Here is a 25,557-nt window from a genome sequence, read left to right as displayed (position 1 = left end):
GTATCAACTTTGTTTATTTAGTTTTTTCAAGTTCAACAAGACCCTCCTCTCCCTTCAAGGAAGATGATTCCTAGGCATGTTTGTTATTTCTATCAAAACAGCTGAGGTTTTCTTTTTTTTTCATTCATATTGTTAAAACACCAATTGTGGAGCGAAAAATGCTTCAGCTGGGACTGTCCTCTGACAGGCCGTGCGACGAGGTCAGGCCCGCGCCCGCCAAGCCCTAGGGCCGCTGCCGCCTACGGCCATGGAGGACGAGCAGCCCGACAGCCTGGAGGGCTCGGCGCCGGTCCGGGAGGGCCTCTTCGCCGATCCCGAGAGGCACCGGCTGCGCTTCCTGATGGCTTGGAACGGCGCGGAGGGCAAGTCCGCTGTGACTTGTCACGACCGCAACCGCGCAGCAGCGGCAGCGGCACGAGGGGGCCCGGCTGGGGCTCGAGCCCAAGCCCGAGGCCGCCGTGTCCCCGCCCAGGTGGGCCGGCCGGCTCTCGGCCGCGGAGTTCCGCGGCGCGCGCCGGCAGCTAGCGGCGCTGTGGCCGCCTCTGGAACGCTGCTTCCTGCGGCTGCCGCCGGAGCTGAACATGCGAGGCGGGGCCTGGGGTCTAGGGCTCGGGCTGTGGGCGCTGCTCTGGCCGGCGCCCGCGGGCCCCTGCGAGGAGGCGCTGCAAGAGCTTTGCGGGCAGCTGGAGCGCTACCTGGGCGCGGAGGTCCACGGCTGCGGCGGCGCCACCGTGCGCGACGCGCTCTTCCCGGCTAAGGGCCGCGCGGCCGACTGCGAGAGCCCGCGCGAGTTCCGGGAGCGGGGCTTGCGCGCGTGATGGGTCGAGGCGGACGCGCGGCTGCGTCAGGTAAGCGAGTCCGGGCCGCCGGCGTGAGTCCGGGCCGCCGGCGCGAGTCCGGGCTTGGGTTACCTGGGACCCTGTGGGAGGCTCCCCCGGCGCCGAGAGCCCTGGCTGACGGGTGACGGGAGGCGCCGGCGGGCGGAGAAGGCCAAGGGTTCCCCGGTGCCCTCACCTGCGCGGGACCGCTGCGGGAAACCGGGGGGTGGGGGGAGCTCCGGGAGGGCCTGCAGAGAGGACAAGCGAAGTTAGAGCCTAGTGTACTTGCAGCTGGGAGCTGGGCTAGGCCCCCCAACCTTTGCCCTGAAGATGCAGGCAGAGCAGGATGTTGTAACGGGAAATGCCAGAAATACTGCAAGCAAAACTCAAAACAACCCATCCATGTAGGAAAGAATAACACGGACTACATGTAAACAATTCCAAATCTGTGTATGAGGAGACGTCGCAAGTGGGATAAAATGGTTTAAAGGAAGAAATGGCTTTTAGGAGATAGGGTGTTTTGTTTTAAGTAATACAGACTTGGTCAAATGGAAAGCCGGTAGAAAGTGAACTTTATTCATGAGTTTAGAATAACCGCATTAGTGCCCTTTTAAGCTGGAAAGAGGTAGTTTGAGAGAGGAATTATTTGAGTGGTAAACTTACTGAACCTAAGGGGACGGGGAAGTACATGTTCATAGAAGGGTTTAGGAGAAAATATGCCTTCTAAATCCACACTCACGGTTTACTAAGGAGAGCTAGGCTGGAGTCTCAGCTCACTGCTCTTATTAACCTGAATGATATTTTTCTGTGCATTCTTTTGAGGAAGGGGAGGTGAAAAGAATTCAGCCTAAGCTAAATATAGAATAAGCTTTCTAAATTAAAATGGTTTTATAAAAGGAGCTTGTTAGTGGGGTCATTTTTGTACTGTGAGCTTTATGTGTAAATGTGTACACACCCACTTAACGTGTTGATTTCACTTTAGAATATGAGGAAACCACAGGGGAGTTTCAGGCCAGTCAGCTTTTGAGCTTCATTTTCACCTTAGGATATGAGGAACCCACAGGGGAGTTTCAAAAATGGTATCATTTTGTATCAGACTTGTTTTTTAAACACTTGGTTTCTCACAGAGATAGGTGGTTTCTCCTTAAAATTGAACATTTATATGATGTATTTTACTGTAGTTACTATCAGAAAAGTTAGTTTTCCCAAATTTCAGTTCACTCTGGGGTCCTATAGCATGAATGTCGTTCATTCTGTTGAGCTAGCTGTTCACATTAGTGTAGTTCACATGTTTATCTGGAACTCAAAAATGAGGGGTTGAGGGGGAAGCTAAAATTCAAAACATGTCCAAATATAAAATTTTAATATTTACTTTATATTTGGAATAGAAAAGCAATTGATTCTAGAATTAGACCAATTGCTAGCATTGCTAGGATATATAAAATGAAGCTGAATATTTTAACTCTGGAATTTTTCTGAATAGTTTGAGAAATAAGGCTGAAATGTATCACTTGCCTTAAGTTTACTTTTGCGTGTGTGTTTTAATATTGTTCAGTGAGGCTTTCACTTAAAAAAAAAAAATAATATTATTACCTGGATAAAAAATACAGCTGAAAGTAGATCACTTTATCCTTAAGCAGAAGGATGGAAATAGAAGAATTTAAGAATGTATTGGTTGAAAAACATCTATATTATTTGATTTTATTTCTCTTGTGGGAGTAAAATAATTTCCAACCAAATCAGTCCACCTAGATTACATACACTGTTCAGTTTGTTTTCTGCCTTGCAGCACAAGCAATAACCAGCAGAGACTGGAACCATAGCTGAGGCTCTGTAAATGAGTTGACTGCTAAGGACTTCATGGGAATATTAACCTGGGGCATTAAGAGAATCAACATGCTAAAGTACTTGGAGACAGCTCTGTGATGTTTTATGAGGTTTTTGTGTGTGTGTGTGTGTGTGTGTTTTTTTTTTTTTGAGACGGAGTCTTGCACTGTCGCCCAGGCTGGAGTGCAGTGGTGCCATCTCGGCTCACTGCAAGCTCCGTCCCCTGGGTTCACGCCATTCTCCTGCCTCAGCTTCCCCGGTAGCTGGGACTGCAGGCCCCTGCAACCACACCCGGCTATTTTTTTGTATTGTTAGTATACACAGGGTTTCACTGTGTTAGCCAGGATGGTCTCGTTCTCCTGACCTCGTGATCCGCCTGCTGTGGCCTCCCAAAGTGCTGGGGTTACAGGCGTGAGCCACCACGCCTGGCCCTTATGAGCTTTTAAAAAGGAATACAGCCTCACAAAACCTTTACAGTCAGAAAAGTCAAATGAAAAAATATCCACAATCTCAAGTGTTCTTTTGAGTCCTTTTCGCTGCATACTTAGTGCATAGTTGAGATTAAATTTTGTACTCTGCCTCTCCATTTAATTATAAAAGTCTCTTTTTTTTTTTGAAACGGAGTTTCGTTCTTGTTGCCCAGGCTGGAGTGCAATGGCACTATCTCGGCTCACCGCAACCTCCGCCTCCCGGGTTCCAGCGATTCTGCTGCCTCAGCCTCCCCAGTAGCTGGGATTACAGGCATGCGCCACCACGCCCAACTAATTTTGTATTTTTAGTACAGACAGGGTTTCTCCATGTTGGTCAGGCTGGTCTCGAAGTCCTGACCTCAAGCGATCCACCCGCCTCGGCCTCCCAAAGTGCTGGAATTACAGGCGTGAGCCACGGTGCCTGGCCAAAAGTCTCCATATTATTAAACAATCTTCAGAAGCACAGTGCTGAATGACTATAGTAATAATATTCTGCCATGGATATATCATAATTTATGTAACAATTCTTGTTTTATTGGACATTTTTGATGGAGGATGATAACATTTTCATATTTAATCAATATTTTAAATTGATGTATTGAAAGTTGAGAACATGAAGGGTTCTTTTGTTTAGTTTTGTTTGTTGGGTATGTATTACACTGTCCTGACTTGAGCTTTATTCACATTTGCTCTCTAGGTTATTCAAGGACACGGAAAAGCCAACACCATGGTGGCATTAATGAAAGTTTACCAAGAGGAAGATGAAGCGTACCAGGAATTGGTTACCGTGGCAACCGTGTTCTTCCAGTACTTATTGCGGCCATTTAGGGCTATGCGAGAAGTTGCAACTTTATGTAAGCTTGATATTTTGGTATTTTTTTTAATTTTTATTTTATCACATTTACTATTTGTCATATATTATTTCTTTATTTACACTTAATGTTCGATCTCTGTACTTTGTTTGGGTTTACTCTTATGTTTATTTACTTATTTATTGATAGAGATGAGGTTTTGCCATGTTGCTCAAGCTGGTCTCTAACTCCTGAGCTCAAGCAGTCTGCCCACCTCGGCCTCCCAAAGCGTAGCATTACAGGTGAAGCCACTATGCCTAGTTCACCCTTATGTTTAAATATTGAATTTATATTTAAAATTGATAGAAAATGAAGACATTTACATAGGTCAGCTTGATAGCTTAAGATTCCTACAAATTTTAAAGAGTTAAATGTTTTTTCTGGCGATGAATTTTTTTTTTTTTTTTTTTTTGAGATAGGGTCTCTTTTTGTCAGCCAGGTTAGAGTGCAGTGGCACAATCTTGGCTCACTGCAACCTCCTCCAGGTTCAAGTGACTCTTCTGCCTCAGCCTCCTGAGTAGCTGGGATTACAGGTGTGCACCACCACGCCCTGCTAATTTTTGTATTTTTAGTAGAGACGGGGTTTCACCATGTCGGCCAGACTGGCCTCGAACTCCTGACCTCAAGTGAGCCACCCGTCTCAGCCTCCCAAAGTGCTGGGATTACAAGCGTGAGCCACTGCGCCCAGCCTGATGAATTGTTTTTGATGTGATGTTTATTTGCTTCAGCTGTTTTCCTATAAGGACTCATGCAGATTTCTTAAAATAGGATGAAAATTTAAATAGCAGGACCCTAGATTGTAATTCAGTAACTTAAATTTTAGTAAATACAGTTATTGCTCTTGCTTCATTGAGCCATCAAACAACTTTGTGACACCATTCAGAAAAGGCATTCTTATTCCAGTGTTACAAATGAATCTAGAGTCCAGAGTTGTTAAATAGCTTGCCTTGGGTCTCAACAACGGGAATCAGAAGACACCTAAGAGATCTCTTGATTTCTGCCCCCTGCACTGGGCCATCTTTCCACATATAATCTCATGACCCCTGCCAGATGATTGTACTATAAAAATAGTGTCACATTTAGGTGAAACTCATGCCACTCTAACCTGTGGATAAAGTTGTTCTGTTCATTATTTTGAAAGTCTATTATTTGGAGAGTCTACTTCTTGCATATATTTTGCTTTCTTCTTCTTTTTTTTTTTTTTTTTTTGACATTGAGTTTCGCTCTTGTTGCCCAGGCTGGAGTGCAATGGCATGATCTCAGCTCACTGCAACCTCCGCCTCCTGGATTCAAGCGATTATCCTGCCTCAGCCTCCTGAGTAGCTGGGATTACAGGCATGTGCCACCATGCCCGGCCCGGCTGATTTTGTATTTTTTTAGTAGAGACGGGGTTTCTTCATGTTGGTCAGGCTGGTCTCGAGCTCCTGACCTCAGGTGATCTGCCCGCCTCAGGCTCCCAAAGTGCTGGGATTACAGGCATGAGCCACCGCACCCGGTCTGTATTTTTCCTTTCTTTAAGTAACAGCTGTTTTAAGATACCATTCACAGATTTTATGTATATACGTATATATATATAAAACACATATACGTATATATGTATATATATAAAACACATATACGTATATACGTATATATATAAAATACATATACATATATACGTATATATAAAATACATATACGTATATACGTATATATAAAATACATATACGTATATATGTATATATATAAAATACATATACGTATATATGTATATATATAAAATACATATACTATATATGTATATATATAAAATACATATACGTATATATGTATATATATAAAATACATATATACGTATATATGTATATATATAAAATATATATAAAAAGATGTACAATTCAGTGATTTTTAGTATATTGAAAGTTGCACAATGATCATTACTATGTAATCTCAGGACATTTTCACCCCCAAAAGAAACTCTGTACCCATTAGTCACTCCCAACCCTGGGCAACCACCAGTCTGCTTTCTGTCTCTGTGGATTTCCCTGCTCTGGACATAGCAACAGCATTATTCAATATGTGGTCCTTTCACTCAGCACAGTGTTTGCAAGGCTAATCCATGTTGTAGCAAATATCAGGATTTCATTTCTTTTTATTGCTCAGTAATATTCATTGTATGAATATATTGCATTTTATTCATCAGTTGATGGACATTTGGGTTGTTTCCACTTTCTGGCTATCATGAATAATTCTGCTTTGAATGTTTGTAAGTTTCTGTGTAGACATATGTTTTCATTGCTCTTGTGTACGTACTGAGAAGTAGGATTGCTGGGTCCTATGATTACTCAATGTTTAACCTTTTGAAAGACTGCCAGATGGTTTTCCAAAGTGGGTGCACCATTTTATACTCCCAAAAGCAGTAAATGAGGGTTCCAATTTGTCTACATTATCACCAACACTTGTAATTGTGTGTCTCTTTGGTTACAGCCATCCTAGTGGGTGTGAAGTGGTATCTTATTATGGTTTTGATTTGTAATTCCTTGTCAGCTAACTTGTACATATTTCTTATGCTTTGTAGAAGAAAAATTGCATATTGGATGACATAGCAGTACATGTCTTAGTTCAGGCTGTTATAATAAAGTACCGTAGATTAGGGGCTTATAAACAACAAAACTTTTTTTCTCACAGTTCTGGAGGCTGGTTAGTCTAAGATCAAGGTGCTGGCAGATCCAGTGTCTTGTGATGGCCAGTTTTTTAATTTGTAGATGACTGTCTTGCTGTGTCTTCACATGGTGAAGAGCAGAGAGAGAGATCCTGTGTCTCCTCTTCTTTTTATAAGGGCATTCATCCCATTCTTGAGGGTTCCACCCTCATGACCTAATTACCTCCCAAAGGCCCCATCTTCAAATACCATCACACTGGGGATTTAGGCTTCAACATACGCATTTTGGGGGGATCCAAACATTCAGTCCAATACCAGTACATGTTATAAGCATGAATATACAGATACTGTCTTTCAGGTGATTATATTACATATCCCTGAAAGAAATGATAACAACAGCTAACACTTAAGTGCTGTGTTCCAGGCCCTATGCTGAGTGCTTGACAACACAGATGACTCATTTAAACAATTGTGTATTATTATTAATAGAGAGAAGCATAAGTTGACAACATTCCTCTCTAGAAAAAGTTATTCTAGGCATATGAAGTGAAAGTAGGTTTTTTTCCCCCCCTTTATGCCCCAGAGTGTCCTTTTGTCTTCCAGGTGGTGCTCAGCTTAGAGCCTTATTCATATGCAGTAAGGGACTGCTGAATGAATGAAAATTTAATTGAGTAGTAGTGTAGTTAAATTAATCCATGTGACCGATTTCCTTTCAATTTCCTAATGGTTCTATATAACTATTAGCTTTTACTAAGATAATTTTCCCTTCTGTCTGTAGAAGTCCTTGGATGAGGATGACCTAGGTCCTAGAAGGGTAGTTGCCCTGGAGAAAGAAGCTGAGGAATGGACCAGATGGGCTGAAGCAGCTGTCGTCTCTATTCAAGATATCACAGTGAATTATTTTAAGGAGACAGTAAAAGCATTAGCAGGTGATAATCTAAAAAATGCTATATGCAGATACGTGTAATTGATTGTCATTTTATTCAAATACCATTTGAGTCCCTCTTAACGCACTAGGCACTGTGTTTTCTAAGTGGCGAGATTTCAGTGTCAAGCATTAAGAGACATTGTACAGTCTGGTGAAGAGAGAGAAATCTTAATTATCTATTCACTGAAGCACATGGAAAATGGCAGTGACAATAAATGGCACAAAGAAGAGAGACATGGGGCTCTGAGGGTCTGTGAGAGAGAAATTGGGCTTGATCAGGGTGGTCACTGAAGGCCTCTGAGAAGTGGCGCTTGCCCCAATATCTGAAGGGTAAATGGAAGTTGAGAGAATAGAAAAAGTGAGGAGTGTTCCAGGCAGAAGGAATAGCACTGGCAAAGGTCCCCTGGCTTGAGGGAAGTTGGCAAATAGGAGCTTACAGAAAACCTGCGGGGCTGGATCGCAGAGAGTGCAGGACAATGTGGTATGAGGGAAAATGCTGGCAAGACAGGCAGGGATCAGACTGTGCAGGGGCTTGTGGGCTGGGTGAAGGACTTTTTTTCAGTCTTAAATAATTTTTGATAAAAACACCAAGTAGGACACAACTTAATGTCTGTCAGTTTGTTAAGTTATGGTACATTCATGAAAGAGAAAACTACATAGCTATTAAGCATGATTCTTGATTTTTTTTTTATGAGTGGCAAGAGTTTCTGATATATTGTGCAGAATCAACAAGATATAAAGCAGAATGATGATCCTGGTTTTTTGGTCAAACTATCCATATGAGCCTGTCTGTCTAGCTAGACATAGAAACGATATGGAAGCAAGTGTGCCAAAATATAAGAAGCAGTTGCCTCAACTAGGTGAGATCATGACTTCTTATTGTCCTTTTAAAAATTGAGTACCTAAAATTTTATATTAATGACCACGTATTATTTTTATAATAATAAAAAAGTTAATAAAACAAAATTTCTTTTAAAAAAGATGTTCTGTAGGTAGTATGGAGGCAATAAAAAAAGGATTAGTTCATGATCAATGTTTCCCTTTTTAATGAGGTGTAATTATATTTTATCTTTATAATCCAACAGGAATGCAGAAAGAAATGGAACAGGATGTGAAGAGATTTGGCCAGGCTGCCTGGGCCACAGCAATTCCCAGGTTGGAAAAACTTAAGCTAATGCTAGCTCAGGAGACTCTGCAACTCATGAGAGCGAAAGAGTTGTTTAAATCACAAAAGAGCTGAAATTCAGGGAAAGGTAAGACAAAGATAAATATAACTTTGTTTTAAAAATACACTTTTATTTTTTTTTATTTTTTATTTATTTTTTGAGACGGAGTCTCGCTCTTTCGCCTAGGCAGGACTGCAGTGGTGCAATCTCGGCTCATTGCAAGCTCCGCCTCCCGGGTTCACACCATTCTCCTGCCTCAGCCTCCCGAATAGCTGGGACTACAGGCACCCGCCACCATGCCCGGCTAATTTTTTGTATTTTTAGCAGAGACGGGGTTTCACCATGTTAGCCAGGATGGTCTCGATCTCCTGACCTCATGATCCGCCCACCTCGGCCTCCCAAAGTGCTGGGATTACAGGCGTGAGCCACCGCGCCCAGCCCCACTTTTATGTTTTAAAAATTTTGTATAAATAAAGGATACAAGTGCAGTTTTGTTCCATGGATATATTGTGTAGTGGTGAAGTTTTCACTTTTAGCGTAATCATCACCTATATAATGTAATTGTACCCATTAAATATTTCTCATCCCCCGTCCCACCCACTTACTCTTCTGAGTCTCCAGTGTCTATTATTCCACACTGTCTGTGTATACACACTACTTAGCTCCCATTTATAAGTGGGACCATGTGGTAAAGCACACTTTTATTTTTAGATAGCACTTTTCTTTCCAGGCATCATTAAGGAGCTTCTTTTCTTCACTTATTCCAACACCATCTTCTATGGAAGGTTAGACATAAAGTTTTCCTTTGGTTAAGATGTTTCAAAATACCATATTGTAGGATTCACTTTATAGTAACACTGAGCCCAGTATTGAAGTGGGTACTGTACTTGAAAATCAATCCAGCAATGTTTTCAGTACAGCTTTAAAATAATCAAAGAGATACTTCACTGAAGGATCATAGACACTTTTTTCCTATAATCTTATGACTTTAAAGCAGAAAACACTGTAAACACCTGTCTTAGTTGGCTAAGGCTGCTATAACAAGATTAAATATCACAGATTGGGTGACTTAAACAACGGACATGTATTTCTCACAGTTCTGGAGGCTGGGAAGTCCAACATCAAGGTGCCTGCAGATTCACTGCCCGGTGAGGATCCTCTTCCTGTCTGGTAGACAGCTGCCTTCTTAACTGAGTGCTCATATAGCCTTTTTTCTGTGTGTATGTTTAGAGAGAAAGAAAGTGATCCCTGTCTTTCTCTTCTAATAAGGGCACTAATCCCATGATGGGGGTGCTATCCTTTTGACATAATCTGAATCTAATTACTTCCAAAGGACTCACCTCCAAATAACATCACATTGGGAGTTAGAGTGTCAACATATGATTTTGGGGGGACACCAATAGGCAATACATAATAATACCTCATTGCCATTTATGTTTCTCAAAACCTAAATGTTTTTCTGTGTTTCAAGGATGAGATAAAGTATTAGCATCACTAGATGAAATGAAAAAGTGTTTCTTTCCTATTTGCTCTTTTATATTTAGTACTGAACAAGGAATAGAAAATAGCTAGAATGCTTCTAAAGTTTGTTTTTAATATACTATTTATTTTAACTTATTTTTCTTTTTTTTATGAAAATAAGATGGAAGATCTTCCAGAACAAGAAAAAAATATAAATGTTGTAGATGAATTAGAAATACAATTTTATGAAATTCAGTTAGAACTATATGAAGTTAAATTTGAGATATTAAAAAATGAAGAAATACTGCTTACTACACAGTTGGACTCTCTTAAAAGACTTATAAAAGGTAAAGTTTATATTTAAGTATATAGATTACAATGTTTATAAATTTAAGGAAATACAGACCATATTATCAATTACTTTTTGTAAACTGTAACATCTGAAAATTTCCTAAAGTTTTCCTTCAGTGGTTTATTATTCAAATAATATATTCATTGTTAGCACATAGCAAAACAAAGAAAGAAAAATTATTATTATCCCAATCCCATCATCTAGAGATGCTTAATGGTTGGCTGGGCACAGTGGCTCACGCCTATAATCCCAGCACTTTGGGAGGCCTAGGCGGGCAGATCACTTGAGGTCAGGAGTTCCAGACCAGTCTGGCCAACATGGTGAAACCCCGTCTCTACTAAAAATACAAAAATACTAAACCCTGTCTCTACTAAAAATACAAAGTCCCGTGTGGTGGCACGTGCCTGTAATCCCAGCTACTTGGGAGGCTGGGGCAGGAGAATGGCTTGAACCCGGGAGGCGGAGGTTTCAGTGAGCCAAGATCGTGCCACCGCACTCCAGCCTGGAAGACAGAGCGAGACTCCGTCTAAAAAAGAAAAAAAAAAAGAGAGATACTTAGTGGTAATAATTTGCTGTATAACTTTGTAGATTTTAAAATATGCTGATATATAAAAGCATAAATTTTTAACCAAAACTACATAACCAGTTCAGTAACATCTTTTTTAAATTTTTTTAATTTTTATGGGCGCATAGTAGATATATATATTTATGGGTTACATGAGATATTTTGACACAGGCATACAATGCATAATAGTCTCTTTTTCATTTAATACATAATAATTGTCTTTCTATTTCAGAAATAATAAAAGTATCAAAATTTTAATGGCTGCATAGTATTCCATTATATGGATATACCGTGATTTCCAAATTTCTGCTGTTTTGAACAGTAGTGTAGTGAACTTTCCTTTACACATGTCTTTGAGTATACGACAGATTATCTCCTTGGAGTAAATATCTAAGGATGAAATTATTGGGTCAAGGGCAATATATATTTTACATTTTGCTACGTAATAATACAACAATCATCTGAGATACATTTTTCCTCACCTCCGTATTATTTTCTGATTTCTAAATTTCATACTACGTAGTGGCCCTCTAGATAGGTTGTACATTTAAAATGACGCTCCCAGGCTGGGTGTGGTGGCTCACGCCTGTAATCTCAGCACTTTGGGAGGCTGAGGGGGGCAGATCACTTGAGGTCAGGAGTTCAAGACCAGCTTGACCAACGTGGTGAAACCCTGTCTCTACTAAAAATACAAAAATTAGCAGGGCGTGGTGGTGGGCGCCTGTAATCCCAGCTACCTGGGAGGCTGAGGCGGGAGAATCGCTTGAACCTGGGAGGTCGAGATTGCAGTGAGCTGAGATGGCAGACTCTGTCTCAAAAAAAAAAAAGAAAAAAGACACTCCCATCAGCAGAATATGAGTGTGTATGTTTCCCAGACTCATACCATTCTTTTGCATTTTTGCTTACTTGACAGAGAAAATGGCAATTTTCCAATTTTCATTTATTTAATTATGAGTGAATATTGAACAAAATTTTGTATGTTTACAAGCCATTTGTACTTATTTTATGAAATGCCTATTCATAGTCGTTGTCCGTTTTTCTTTGGAATATTTCCTTTCGACATTAAGAATAATATCCTCTATTGTCTGTCATATATTGCAAATAATCTCTCCTTGTCATTTGCGTTTTCTTGCCTTTCAGAAATATTTAATTTTTATGAAGTCGTGTTTATCGATTTTTTCCCCTATGGCTTTTGCTTTTAGTATTATGTCTGGCAATAGTCTCCTATCCCAAAATTATGTCAATATATACTTATGTTTTCTTTTAGTATGTTTATGATGTTACTTTTTAAAACATTTAATTCTTTAGTCCAGGTGGAATTTATTTTGATTGTGGTAGGAACTGAAACTTTCACTCAAATTGTTAAGCAGTCCCAATCACTGATTTTAAAAACATTTTCCCTAAATGTTTAACATTTCTCCAGTTAAACATTAGATTGACTTTGGTCTGTTTCTGAGTTGTTCTCCTCCATTGGTTCGTGAGTGGCTTCTGCTGCTGGCTCCATGCTGTTCTCATGACTGTCTTGGAGGCACGTTTTAGGGTCTGGTAAGGCAAGTACCCCCCCATTACTTCACAAGTTTTCTGACTATTTTCACTCCTTTATTCTTCCAGATGAAATTCAGAATCAAGTTCAAAACAAAAACTCGTTGGAATTTTGATTGTGATTTTGCTTCAAATTAGAGATTACTTCGGGGAGAATAGTGGTCTTTGCAATTTTGAATCTTCCTACCCAAGAACATGGTATGTCTCTCTCCATTTATTTAAATCTTTTTTCCTAAAGTTCCTCCAAGTTTAATAAATTTCTTCACATAGATCCTGAATTTTTAGTTTAATCCTGAGTATTCAGAATTTTTTTCAGTAGTTTCAGGTTATAAGCATTTTACATATTTAGGAAAAAAATTACATTAAAAAAAGAAGTTAATCTGGAAGGATGCATGCCAAATTGTTCATAATGTTTTTCCTCTGAGAATGACTCAGAAGGTTTGGGGAAGAAGCAATAGAATTTCACTGTTTATTTAATGTACTTTGGGAGGGTTTGAATTTGTTACAGTAAGCATGACTTTTAAAAAATCAATATGAAATCAAGATTAAATATCACTAAGGCATCTTAATAATATATTGCTGATAGAATATAAGTTGCCTTTCTGGAGGGCATTGTGGCAATGGGTATCAAGATCCTTAAATACTTATCTGCTAAGGAAGTGATAAAAAGTGTACACAAAGATTTATACAGAGATGTTCATCACAGTGAAACGAATAATGGAACATTGGAACAGCCTAACAACATGGATTGCTTAAATTAGAGAATACTATGCTGCCATTAAAATTTATCTTTTTTAATATTTTTTTATTTTTGGAGATGGAGTCTTGCTCTGTTGCCCAGGCTGGAGTGCAGTGGCACGATCTCAGCTCACTGTAACTTCTGCCTCCCAGGTTCATGCTGTTCTCCTGCCTCAGCCTCCTGAGTAGCTGGGATTATAGGCACACGCCACTGTGCCCAATTAGTTTTTGTATTTTTAGTAGAGACGGGGTTTTGCCATGTTGGCCAGGCTGGTCTTGAACTTCTGGCCTCAGGTGTGCCACCTGCCTTGGCCTCCCAAAGTGCTGGGATTACAGGTGTGAGCCACCGCACCTGGCCTAAAAATCTATTTCCATCCCATGGAAAATGTTCTTTTAGAACTCCATTGATATGTGTAGCTATGTAAGTAGTATGTGTATGTGTGTGTGTGTGTGTGTGTATATACGTATGTCTATACAGGTGTGTATACATGCATATACTACTTACAGGTATATGCACACATGCTACTTACATACATGTGTATAGTCATGTATATATACATGTGTATATGTATATTACATTTATACACATACATTTTTTATATGTTAATAGCGATTCTCAGTGGTGGGATTACAAGTGATCTTTATTTTCCTTACATTTAAAAAAATTCAGTGCAGTTTTACAAATAATAAAATATGTTTTAAACAATCATTAATACGTTTTTGGAAAAACAGGATGAAGTTGTCTATTATGATCCATGTGAAAGTCCAGAGGAACTTAGTCATTGACTGTGGTGGGGCTGTAGGACGATAAGAATTCAGAAGTGAAAGAACTCAGAAGGCAGTGCCAGCAGCTGGAGTCTATTAAAACGGGCAGGATCTGTGTCAAAAGAGCTTCTCTCCAGAGTAGAAAGGTAGGTACGCTCAGAGCGGCTTTCTTTTCTTTTCTCTTCCAGAGATTTATTCTTGTATGAAGGATAAAGAGGTATTGAAATAAGGTTTTTACCCACACAGTGATTAATTTTTTGTGTGCTTATGCACTTATCCATGGCTATAGTTAAAATGATTTTAAATATTTTTCTTAAAAATATTATTTTTTTCTTTTGGGTTTTAAGCATTTAGCAGATCTCAAGGTTTTAATTTATTCATTCAACAACTATTTGTTGAATGCCCACTGCATACACAGGCACTTTATTTTTATTTTTTTGAGACAGAGTCTTGCTCTGTCACCCAGGCTGGAGTGCGGAGGCACGATCTTGGCTCACTACAACTTCCGCCTCCTAGGTTCAAGTGGTTCTCATGCGTTAGCCTGCCAAGTAGCTGGGTTTACAGGCACGTGCCACCACGCCCAGCTAATTTTTGTATATTTTGTAGAGACGGGGTTTCGCCATGTTGGCTAGGCTGGTCTTGAACTCCTGACCTCAAGTGATCTGCCCACTTGGCCTCCCAAAGTCCTGGGATTGCAGGTGTGAGCCACCGCCCCTGGACCATGGGTACTTTAAAAACTACAATAGGTAGAAACTCTATTTCTAATAACCAACTATAACAATTCTAAATATATTTTACTGTAAATTATTGAGTACACAAAACAATTACAGATAATATTCAGCTCACCTCAGATCTTGTATTTGGTGATTTTTTTCTTAATTTTTAAAAATCCATGAATACATAAAAAGATAACACTAAGAAATTTGTTTCCGACAGAAAAGGAAGCTTCTATATATCATTTTTATACAGACTTTTATATGTATTTACTCATATTTACTATACTTTTCTCCCTTTTTTTTGTTTTGAGACGGAGTCTTGCCCTGTCTCCCAGGCTGGAGTGCAGTGGTGCAATCTTGGCTCACTGCAACCTCTGCCTCCCCAGGTTCAAGCGAGTCTGCTGCCTTAGCCTCCTGCGTAGCTGGGATTACAGGCGCCTGCCACCACGCCTGGCTAATTTTTGTATTTTTAGTAGAGATGGGGTTTCACCATGTTGGTCAGACTTGTCTTGAATTCCTGACCTCAAGCAATCCACCTGCCTCAGCCTCCCAGAGTGCTGGGATTACAGGCATGAGCCACTGTGCCCAGCCTACTATACTTTTCTTGTTAGAATTAAGAAAACGTGAAAATTGTGACTTTTGTAGCTTACAAAAATGTTGATTACTCTTCTATGTAAATACGAATACTTAAAAAAAACTTGTCTAGGTGCTGTGGCTTATGCCTGTAATCCCAGCACTTTGGGAGGTTGCGGTGGGAGAATCACTTAAGGCCAGAAGTTCGAGACCAGGGACAACACAGTGAGACCTCATCTCTGTGATGCGCACCTATAGTCCCAGCTACTCAAGAGGCTGAGGCAGGAGGATCGCTTGAGGCCAGGAGGTTGAGGCTTCAGTGAGCTGTGATTGTACCACTGCACTCTAGCTGGGGTGATAGAACAAGACCCTGTCTCTAATAAAAAATAAAAATAAAAAATTTTGTTAGAAGAATATATTCTTTGCATGTTCGTGTTTAAGAATTGTACTTCTGAATTTAGGAACGGTTATTCAGAGGATTTGAAGATCTACAGGCATTTGCCCTTTGCTCCACATTTCAGAAAACCCATGAGCCCCAAGAGGAGTCTCCTTTGGCACTCCCATGGTGCTGTGGATGAACAGATACCTCCACCTCCTTGGCAGTGTTATATGTATATGTATATGTATATAAAATGCTCCTGTGCCTTCTCTTATCCAGACTTGGAGCATTAACCTTCACTCTCAAGATATAATCACTCCCCTTACCCCATTTAGAGGAGCTCTTTCCACTGATTCTGGAAATGTTGGAATTTGGAAGGCACTCGGTTCATAGAATGGTAGTTGAGGTGAGCTCTTAACTTGGGTTCAGATCACAGCCTGGCCACTTAGGTAGCCATGTGACATTAGGCAAACTACTTAAATCTCTTTTCGGCTCACAGTTTTCTCCTCTGTTAAAAGACGATGACAGACCGGGCACGGCACCCGTAATCCCAGCTATTCAGGAGGCTGAGGCAAGAGAATCGCTTGAACCCAGGAGGCGGAGGTTGCAGTGAGCCAAGATCACGCCATTGCACTCCTCCAGCCTGGGCAACAAGAGCAAAACTCAGTCTCAAAAGAAAAAAAAAAAATAGTGGTAATAATACAAATTTCATGTGAAGATAAAGTATCATAAGGCATGAAAAGTACTTGTCATTGAAGCTAAAACCTACTCAATAAATGTTAGTATTATCTGTGAGTATTACTGTATTATTTTTTACATAGATTAAGGATTTTATGTACATATAGCATATTATATATTGGTATAGTGAGTGGTTAAGCACAGGTGAAACAGTGGTAACAATTTTTCAGGTTTTTTTAGATTGCTCTGTGTTTGTAGGTATGCTTGGAAATGTAATTAGTATTTATAATGTTATGGGGAAATGTGTTTAAAACAATCACATTAAAACATTGTTGGGACACATCCCATTTAAGAATGGGGGCTGCCTGTATGTCCTCTCATGGTTGGAGGATTGTTTTCATCTCTTAAAGCACTCTGCTGGGAACAAATTATTTCCATAAGCAGCCAGGCAACTCTCATCATAGATTCTGAAGGAGACAGTACCATTGGGCCGCGCCAGAACTAATATTAATGAATGCCTTACCCTATGCCCAAATGCAGTGCTTTCTTCTTTTAACCTTTTATGCTATACCAGGGTAATATTAAAAACCATGTAGGTGATTTGTATTATTCCACCAGGATCAGTGCAAAGAAAATCATCGGCTCAGATTGCAACAGGCTGAAGAAAGCATAAGATATTCTCGTCAGCATCACAGTATTCAGATGGTGAGTGTCCTCTGAAGGAAAATGTTTTGTTTGTGTAGCATGACATGCAGGCCTAGACTTGTGGAAACTGGAGTTGCGTTGCCCTGGACCTGCAGCTGTCAGCCATCTCGCCTCCAGGCCTGCAGTCTGGGTGCAGCCTTGGGGTGGTAATGTTGGGGTACAGCCTCTTTCTTTGTCAAGACATTTTTATTGTATGCCAAGACATTTTTTGTAATGTTGAGCAATTTACAAATATACATTTGTTTAAATACAGAAAAGAGACAAGATAAAAAGGAGCAAAAGAAAAAAGAATGGATCAACCAAGAACGTCAAACACTCCAACAATTGAGAGCATTTAAAGAGGTAAGTTCTATAAACCATCACCTCATCTACACTTCTGGGGAAATAAATGAAGACTGCTCTAAAGAGGAAAGTATAAAGTATTAAGAACAGGTCATTCAGAACAAGAAACATTTTAAAATAACATTATTTCTGGTATATCAATAAAAAGCAACAACAAAAATAGAATATCAGTGATTCAAAACCCATGACATAAAATAACTGCTGTTTTTGACATCACAACACACTTGGGTTCCTGCTCTGCACTCCTCACTGAGTAGTCCTAACTGGCACTGGTGGTTTAGATTGGCAGGGAAAACTGAAAACTGTTCAACTCCCTTGACTTTAGCTGGCATTTCCTCTCATTTGTAATAAACAGTTCTTTAAAATGTTATCCAGGCAGCATTGTGATATAAGTGTAGTGAAAGTGCCCAGTTAAAAGTAAAATGTGGTTTTTTTTTTAATATCTACAACTTTCTTTTTTCTTTTTTTTTTTAAAGTATATACTTAAGAGGGTAATGTTATTTTTTTATGTCCTCTGTTCCAGGCCTACATTTGTATTTCCTCCACAAAATGATCCTGAGTCTGTAATTTTTGTTCTATTTGACTTTATTATTAGAGATAAATTTGTTTAATTAAAAAAAGCTGCTATGAAGATTCAAAAAATAATTTTTTGCTTTTATTTTTAATTGACACATAATTGTACATATTTATGAGGCATAGTGTGATGTTTTGATACAGGTATATAATGTGGAATGATCAAATCAGGATAATTAGCATATCTATCACCTCAAACATTTATCTAAAGGTAAATAGGTTTTTTTAAATAATGTAAATAGGGAGTCCGGCACGGTGGCTCACGCCTATAATTCCAGCACTTTGAGAGGCTGAGGCAGGCTGATTGCTTGAGACCATGAATTTGAGACCAGACTGGGCAACATGGTGAAACCCGAGCTCTCCTAAAAATACAAAAATTAGCCGGGCATGGTGGTGCATGCCTGTAGTCCCAGCTACTTGGGAGGCTAAGGCACAAGAATCACTTGAGCCTGGGAGGCAGAGGTTGCAGTGAGCTAAGCTTGCGCCACTGCCCTCCAGCCTGAACAACAGAGTGAGACTCTTCTGCCTCAAAAAAAAAAAAAAAAGTAAATAGGGGCTTATTAAAGAATATCATTGAATTTACCGACTATAAAACATAGACCTGCTTTCATTCCCCAGCCTCTTCACAAAGACCCAAGTTTATTGTAGCCCCAAAAAAGGAAACAACCCACTTTATCCCAGAAAAGATTCTGGAATAGGTATCAGATGCCTTCCATATACCAGGCACCATGCTATGCACTTCACATTCACTCTTAGTTCTTGAAACAGCCTTGTGAGATAGTTTCATCACCACTTTACAAATGAGTAACCAAGGTTCAGAATGGTTGGTTACACAACTTAGTTCAAGGTTAAACAGGCATTGAAGCCAGGTCTTACCCCAGAGCCAGACATGGCTTCTCAGCGTAGGCAACACATCCAGATTCCCTGGAGAGCTTCTTCTAAGTACTAACGCCCAGCCCCACCCACAGAAATTCTGATGGTTTGGGTTTGAACTGCAGCGGGAAGCATGAATTGAAGGAGCTGCATGAATACCAGATGAACGCAGAGCTAGTGAGGTGGAGAGGAACTGGCGGGTCGCCGTCACAAAGAGAGTTTCGATGAACAGAATGGAGTCAGTGTGGAGGAAGGGATCCAAGGGCGGCCAGCCCGTCTCCTCAGCTGTCACTCAGATCAAGGAATTGTTTGGCAGTACAGAAGATTACTTTTTCATGTGTGGGTGATACGAAAATGGGAGGGGTAGGCAGATTTAAGATGACAGAATCAGGCCTCCTAACCTCCCAGTGAAACTGGAACAATTAGTTAAATGCTAACAAGTTCACCCAAAATTTGGATAAATTACTGGTTTTCTAGTGCAGAAAAGCCCATGTGGAGCTATGCACTTGCATGGGGTGATAGGAAAGTCTGTGTGGCTTAAGTTTTGGGTAAAAGAATTTGAGAATTCAATTTCCTTCAGCTTAATGAGCCATCTGTGTGATGAAAGCTCATGGGCTTTTGGGATGTATGGACAGCAGCATCCTGTGTAGAATAAGGGAGTTCTGTGTTTACCAAGAAGTGCCACCCTTGAAGGGGACATAGCCAGTTTGAGCACATTTAGAAGGGAGGAAGTAGGAGAGGGAGAAAACTAGAAATAAAATCTTGTGATACATGATATCTGTTGAGATCAAGGAAGTTCTTTGAATATCTGAAGGGCTGCACGAGGTAAAGGATTTAATTTATCGTGGGTGGACAGACTGCCTGTGTAATATAAGGCAGAACTTGGCCAGGCACCGTGGCTCACGTCTGTAATCCCAGCACTTTGGGAAGCTGAGGCAGGCAGATTGCTTGAACCCAGGAGTTTGAGACCAGCCTGGGCAACAAAGCGAGACCCCGTCTCTGCAAAAAAAACAAAGGCAAACTTAATAGTTCAGAGTCACAGTGACATGCTGCAGCCGGGATGCCACAGAGGGCATCCTTGAGTGGTTCAGGGAACCCCAACATCAGGGATGACCTGATCAGTTGGATGGAGATCAGCTGGATGACCACTGCAGTTTAGCCCTCTGGCCCAGTTTCTGGGATTCTAATTCTGCTGGCATGCTCTCTGACAGAAGGCTGCAGGACGGCAGCTGCATGGCTGTGTCTGCATCGGGGAAGTTTGGGGGCTTGTTGCCATGACATTGCTATTTGTCCTGAAAGGAGCAGAATGTGAGGGAAATGGAAATAGTCCTTGAGTTAATCATGGATTGCAGTGTGTGTGTGTGTGTGTGTGTGTGTGTGTGTGTGTGTGTGTGTGTGTGTGTGTGTGTGTGTGTGTGTGTGTGTGTGTGTGTGTGTGTGTGTGTGTGTGTGTGTGTGTGTGTGTGTGTGTGTGTGTGTGTGTGTGTGTGTGTGTTTTAGGTTTGCATTAATAGGATCATATTGAATGCATCCTTTGCCAGTGTCTTTAGGTTTGCATTAATAGGATCATATTGAATGCATCCTTTGCCAGTGTCTTTAACTTAGGTTTTTGAGATATATTCATGTTAATATGTATAGAGCTAGTTCATTTTAATGAGTTCATAGTATTACATTTTATGTTTTATTGGCTAATCAGCGCCTTCTTTAGGGACCTCCTCTCAAGATTAGCTCTTTGTAGGGCTAGGTTTTTCTTTATCAAATGAATACCTGAAAGACCAGAACTTTTTCAATTTACATTTTTTAAATTATGAAATTAACTCTAAGCCTAAAAGTTAGAGAAAATAAATATCCACAGGCTCTGTAATAGCTGCCACTCAGATGTCCACTGTGCTGGCATTTTTCATAGAACTTTTCTCATTTTTAATTGTAATACATACTATTTTATATCTGGTTTTCATTGAACACTGACTGTATCATCTGATTTTTTCAGGTGTTTCAGGGGTTGTACTATTTATGACTTTTTATGACTACTTAATATTTTGAATAGATTTGTCATTTTTTCAACTAGTATCCTATTATTTGTATTTTAGCATTTCTAATTTTCCATACTAAAATTGATGACTATTTTCCTCTATACATATGCTTTCGTGTCTTCATTTTACTACAGAGAAGGTAATACTTGATCAGAGGATATAAATGCTTATCGTTTAGCCCATGAGAAATGGACTCGGTAGCAAGGATGGCTGTGCAAACAGGAAGGAGCCACTTTGTGAATTAGACCATCCGTGCATAGAAACGCATGTGTTTATAGATTTCTAGAAAGTTGCAGCATTTTGAGGGTTTGCACTTGTGGCAGATTCCTCACCATGGTTTTTCATTTTCAGAAATGCCTAGCTCAATCTGTCTGAAACACCTCTGGCTCAGAATCTGTGGCTCCAAACCTGCCAGGTGACCTTTCCCAGCAGACGTGCTTGCCAGCTTCCCAGGTGGTGTCAGTAATCCACCCGTCCTCTAGGAAAACTAGAGGTGTTCCCCTATCGGAAGCTGGTAAAGTGATAAGCCCCAAGTGTCAAGACTGTCATGGAAATATCCCTGTCCAGCTTTTTGTTCCAGTTGGTGATCAAACACATTCCAAATCCAGTGAGGAACTGTCACTGCCACCACCTCCTCCTCCACCACCACCACCACCCCACCCCCTCCTCTGCCTGCTCTGTCCTCATCCTCTCAAGCTGCAACTCATCAGAACTTAGGCTTCTGGACTCCAGTGAAAGATGACCAGCCACTTCCTCTAGTGTGCGAATCACCTGCTGAGAGACCACGTGACTCCTTGGTAAGTTTTCCATGTCCAGGATCTATGGATGAAGCGTTGGCCTCCTTGAGGCACGGCAGAGCTCCTCTCCAGAAGGTGGAAGTGCTGGTGGTGTGTCCTCCCCGTGCCTCAGTCAATGAGCACATTCTGGCTGCCATAAGGCAAGGGGTCAAACTGAAGAAAGTTCACCCTGATATTGGCCCAAAACCCAGCAGCAAACCAACCAGCAACAGATGCAACAGTGATCTTGAGAGGAGAATCAAGGCCGCACTCCAGAGGATCAAGAGGGTGTCTGCTGACTCAGGAGGACAGCGACGAGCAGGACCCTGGCCAGTGGGACTGTTAGGCTCAAGTTTGACAAAGGCATCCGCCACTGTAGGCTTGAATAAAGTGGGTGAGGCTAAGACCTATTGAAAAGCACACTAACAGGGTGCTGGTAGTTGGGCCACATAACATTCCGGAAGATCAGCAGGGCCTTTTGTGGGATGCTGCAGCATTTTTTTTTTTTTTTTTTTTTGAGAGATGGAGTCTCGCTCTGTTGCCCAGGCTGGAGTGCAGTGGTGCAATCTTGGCTCACTGCAAGCTCCACCTCCCGGGTTCATGCCATTCTCCTGCCTTAGCCTCTCGAGTGGCTGGAACTACGGGCACCCGCCACCATGCACAGCTAATTTTTTGTATTTTTTAGTAGAGACGGGATTTCACCATGTTAGCCAGGGTGGTCTCAATCTCCTGACCTCATGATCCACCTGCCTCGGCCTCCCAAAGTGCTGGGATTACAGGGGTGAGCAACTGCACCCGGGCTTTTTTTTTTTTTTTTTTTTTGAGGTGGAGTCTCACTCTGTTGCCCAGGCTGGAGTGCAGTGGCACGATCTTGGCTCACTGCAACCTCCACCTCCCGGGTTCAAGCAATTCTCTGCCTCAGCCTCCCAAGTAGTTGGGATTACAGGCACGTGCCACCACATCCACCTAATTTTTGTATATTTAGTAGAGACTGGGTTTCACCGTGTTGGCCAAGCTGGTCTTGAACTCCTGACCTCATGATCCACCTGCTTTGGCCTCCCAGGGTGTTGGGATTGCAGGTGTGAGCCACCGTGCCTGGCTGATGCTGCAGCTTTTATGTGACGCGGTGACTCTTAAAACTGGGGAGGGAAGTAGACATGAGAGTTTCATACACCACCCCATACGTGGGATGTCAAGACCCATCGGATGTGTTGCTGGCCTAACAGAAGAGCACTTATTTCTCACCATGGGTGATCTAGAATTGTTCCCTGATTCTGAAAGAAGTTTGCTCTACTCTGGTAAGCAGCACTATTAGACTACTGACTGTGGCCTCCTGTGCATATGGAATAGTGATTTCTCAGATTTATAGGTTTGAATGTGAATGTTATCAATAATCAGAATAAATTGCTTATATTCAGGAAAAAAATACCAATTATGCACATATTTTTATAAAATTATACATAAACACTTTATTTTTATGTCATTCTAAATAATTTTTTGTATGTTTCTATTTCCAAATGTTTGGTAATAGATAGAAATATGATTGATTTTATTTATTGAGTTTGTGTATAACCACGTTACTAAACTCACATATTGAGCATTTTAATAGGTTATTTTGAATAGTTTTACATAGACTGTTAAGTTGTCTGAAAATAGAAACAGGTTTAATTCTTCCTTTCTGATGTGGATGTTACTGATTTTTTTCCCTACATTACTGATCTGGCTAGCACTGTCAGTATAAAGTTGAATATAAGTGGTAAAAGAGCTGACTTCTTGCCTTGGACCCAGTTTTTAAATCAGTCGGAGAGTCACCATTAAGTGTAATTTAGTGGTAGTTTTGGTTTTTTGTTTGTTTGTTTGTTTTGTAGATGGCCTCTATCAGGTTAAGTTCCCTTTTCTCATTTTGCTGAGAGTTTTTATAAAGAATAGCTATTGAATTTTGTCAAATGCTTTTGCTGCATCTGCTGAAATGATACATTTATTCTTCATCTACCTAATGTTGCAATTTATATCTGTTGAGCTTTGAATGTTGAACCAGGCTTGCATTCATGGTATAAATCACTTGTTTGTAAAGTATTGTTTTTAAATATTGCTAGATTTGATATCTTAGTATTGTATTTTTATATTTGTCTTCATGTGTTTTTCTTTTCTCATAAGTGTCTGTAACCCCTTTTTTTTCTTTAAAGAGAAATGATGAGAGAGATTGTCTCTCTTGAAGTTCTCAGTGCCTGTGCATTACTGCCACTACACAGCTAGTATCATGACAACAGCTTCAGAACCAGAGCTGGCTTCCAGGCAAGGCTGGGTGGGGAAGAAAGAGAAAAACAAAAGAATTATTTCGCTATGCCGAGACCCTAACCTAGCAGTGCTAGAGGAATTAAAGACATACACACAGAAATATAGAGGTGTGAAGTGGGAAATCAGGGCTCTCACAGGCTTCAGACCTCAGCCCCGAACAGAGATTTACCCACGTATTTATTAACAGCAAGCCAGTCATTAGCATTGTTTATATAGATATTAAATTAACTAAAAGTATCCCTTACGGAAACAAAGGGATGGGCCGAATTAAAGGAATAGGTTGGGCTAGTTAACTGCAGCAGGAGCATGTCTTTAAGGCACAGATCGCTCATGCTATTGTGTGTGGCTTAAGAATGCCTTTACACGGTTTTCCACCCCGGGCGGGCCAGGTGTTCCTTGCCCTCATTCCCGTAAACTCACAATCTTCCAGCGTGGGTGTTAGGGCCATTATGAACATGTTACAGTGCTGCAGAGATTTTGTTTATGGCCAGTTTATGGCCAGATTTTGGGGGGCTTGCTCCCAACACTCTACATATGCTCCATTTTACAGAGGCTTCATTCTTGGTTCTCTAGCTAAAAAGAGTAGAAATTTTGCACACCTGGGTTAGAAAAAAAAATAGCCATTAAACCCACCCCTGTTACAGGTCACTATTGGTATTTTGATTTTGCTTTCAATCCATCTGTTATTGTTTACTTTTAAGAGTTCTTGATAGTTGCTTTTTATGTCCAGAGTTTTAATTTCAATCAGAAGGAAAATAGGCCTTGGTGAGCATGCTTTGTCTTGGCTGGTGACAGAAGTCTATACTCAAATATTTTTAAAATAATTTTTAGTTGAATAACAAGTTAGACCTGTGCTTAGCTTTCTCATTGTTTTCCTAAAAATAGAAAAGGTTTTAAATACTTTAACCACGAAATAATTTAAAGCAGGTTTAAAATAAACTCCTTCGTTTTGCCTATTGTATTACTCTGTTCTCACACTGCTAATAAAGACATACCCAAGACTGGTAATTTACAAAGTAAAGAGGTTTAATTGACTCACAGTTCCACATGGCTGGGGAGGCCTCCCAATCGTGGCAGAAGGTGAATGAGGAGCAAAGTCACATCTTACATGGTCGCAGGCAAGAGAGAGCATGTGTGCAGGGGAATTCCCCTTTATAAAACCGTCCGATCTCATGAGACATTCACTCTCATGGGAACAGCATGAGAAAGACTCACCTCCATGAGTCATTTACCTCCCACTGTGTCCCTGCCACAACATGTGGGAATTGTGGGAGCTAAAAATCAAGATGAGACACAGTCAAACCATATCTCCTATATACATTCACACTAGCGTTTTAGTTGTAGAACTAGTTCTATGTTACTATCTGAATTAATTTTTCCACAATTTTGTAAGGAAAAATAATGCCTTCTTTGAATTTCATGTGTAAATGATATTTTTAGTTTTGTGTCATTTTGTCCAATAAATTCTGAAAATCTTTGTATTGACA

General features: G+C 40.6%; 1 pseudogene; it reads left to right on the top strand.

The window, feature by feature from the left end:
• Positions 1-25,557, top strand: LOC129050382 (WASP homolog-associated protein with actin, membranes and microtubules-like; annotated as a pseudogene).

The sequence above is a fragment of the Pongo abelii genome, chromosome 16, assembly GCF_028885655.2.
Source record: "Pongo abelii isolate AG06213 chromosome 16, NHGRI_mPonAbe1-v2.0_pri, whole genome shotgun sequence".
In the NCBI taxonomy this organism is placed as follows: domain Eukaryota; kingdom Metazoa; phylum Chordata; class Mammalia; order Primates; family Hominidae; genus Pongo; species Pongo abelii.
The sequence above is the reverse complement of the archived record's forward strand: the minus strand, read 5'-3'. Positions and strand labels throughout refer to the sequence as shown.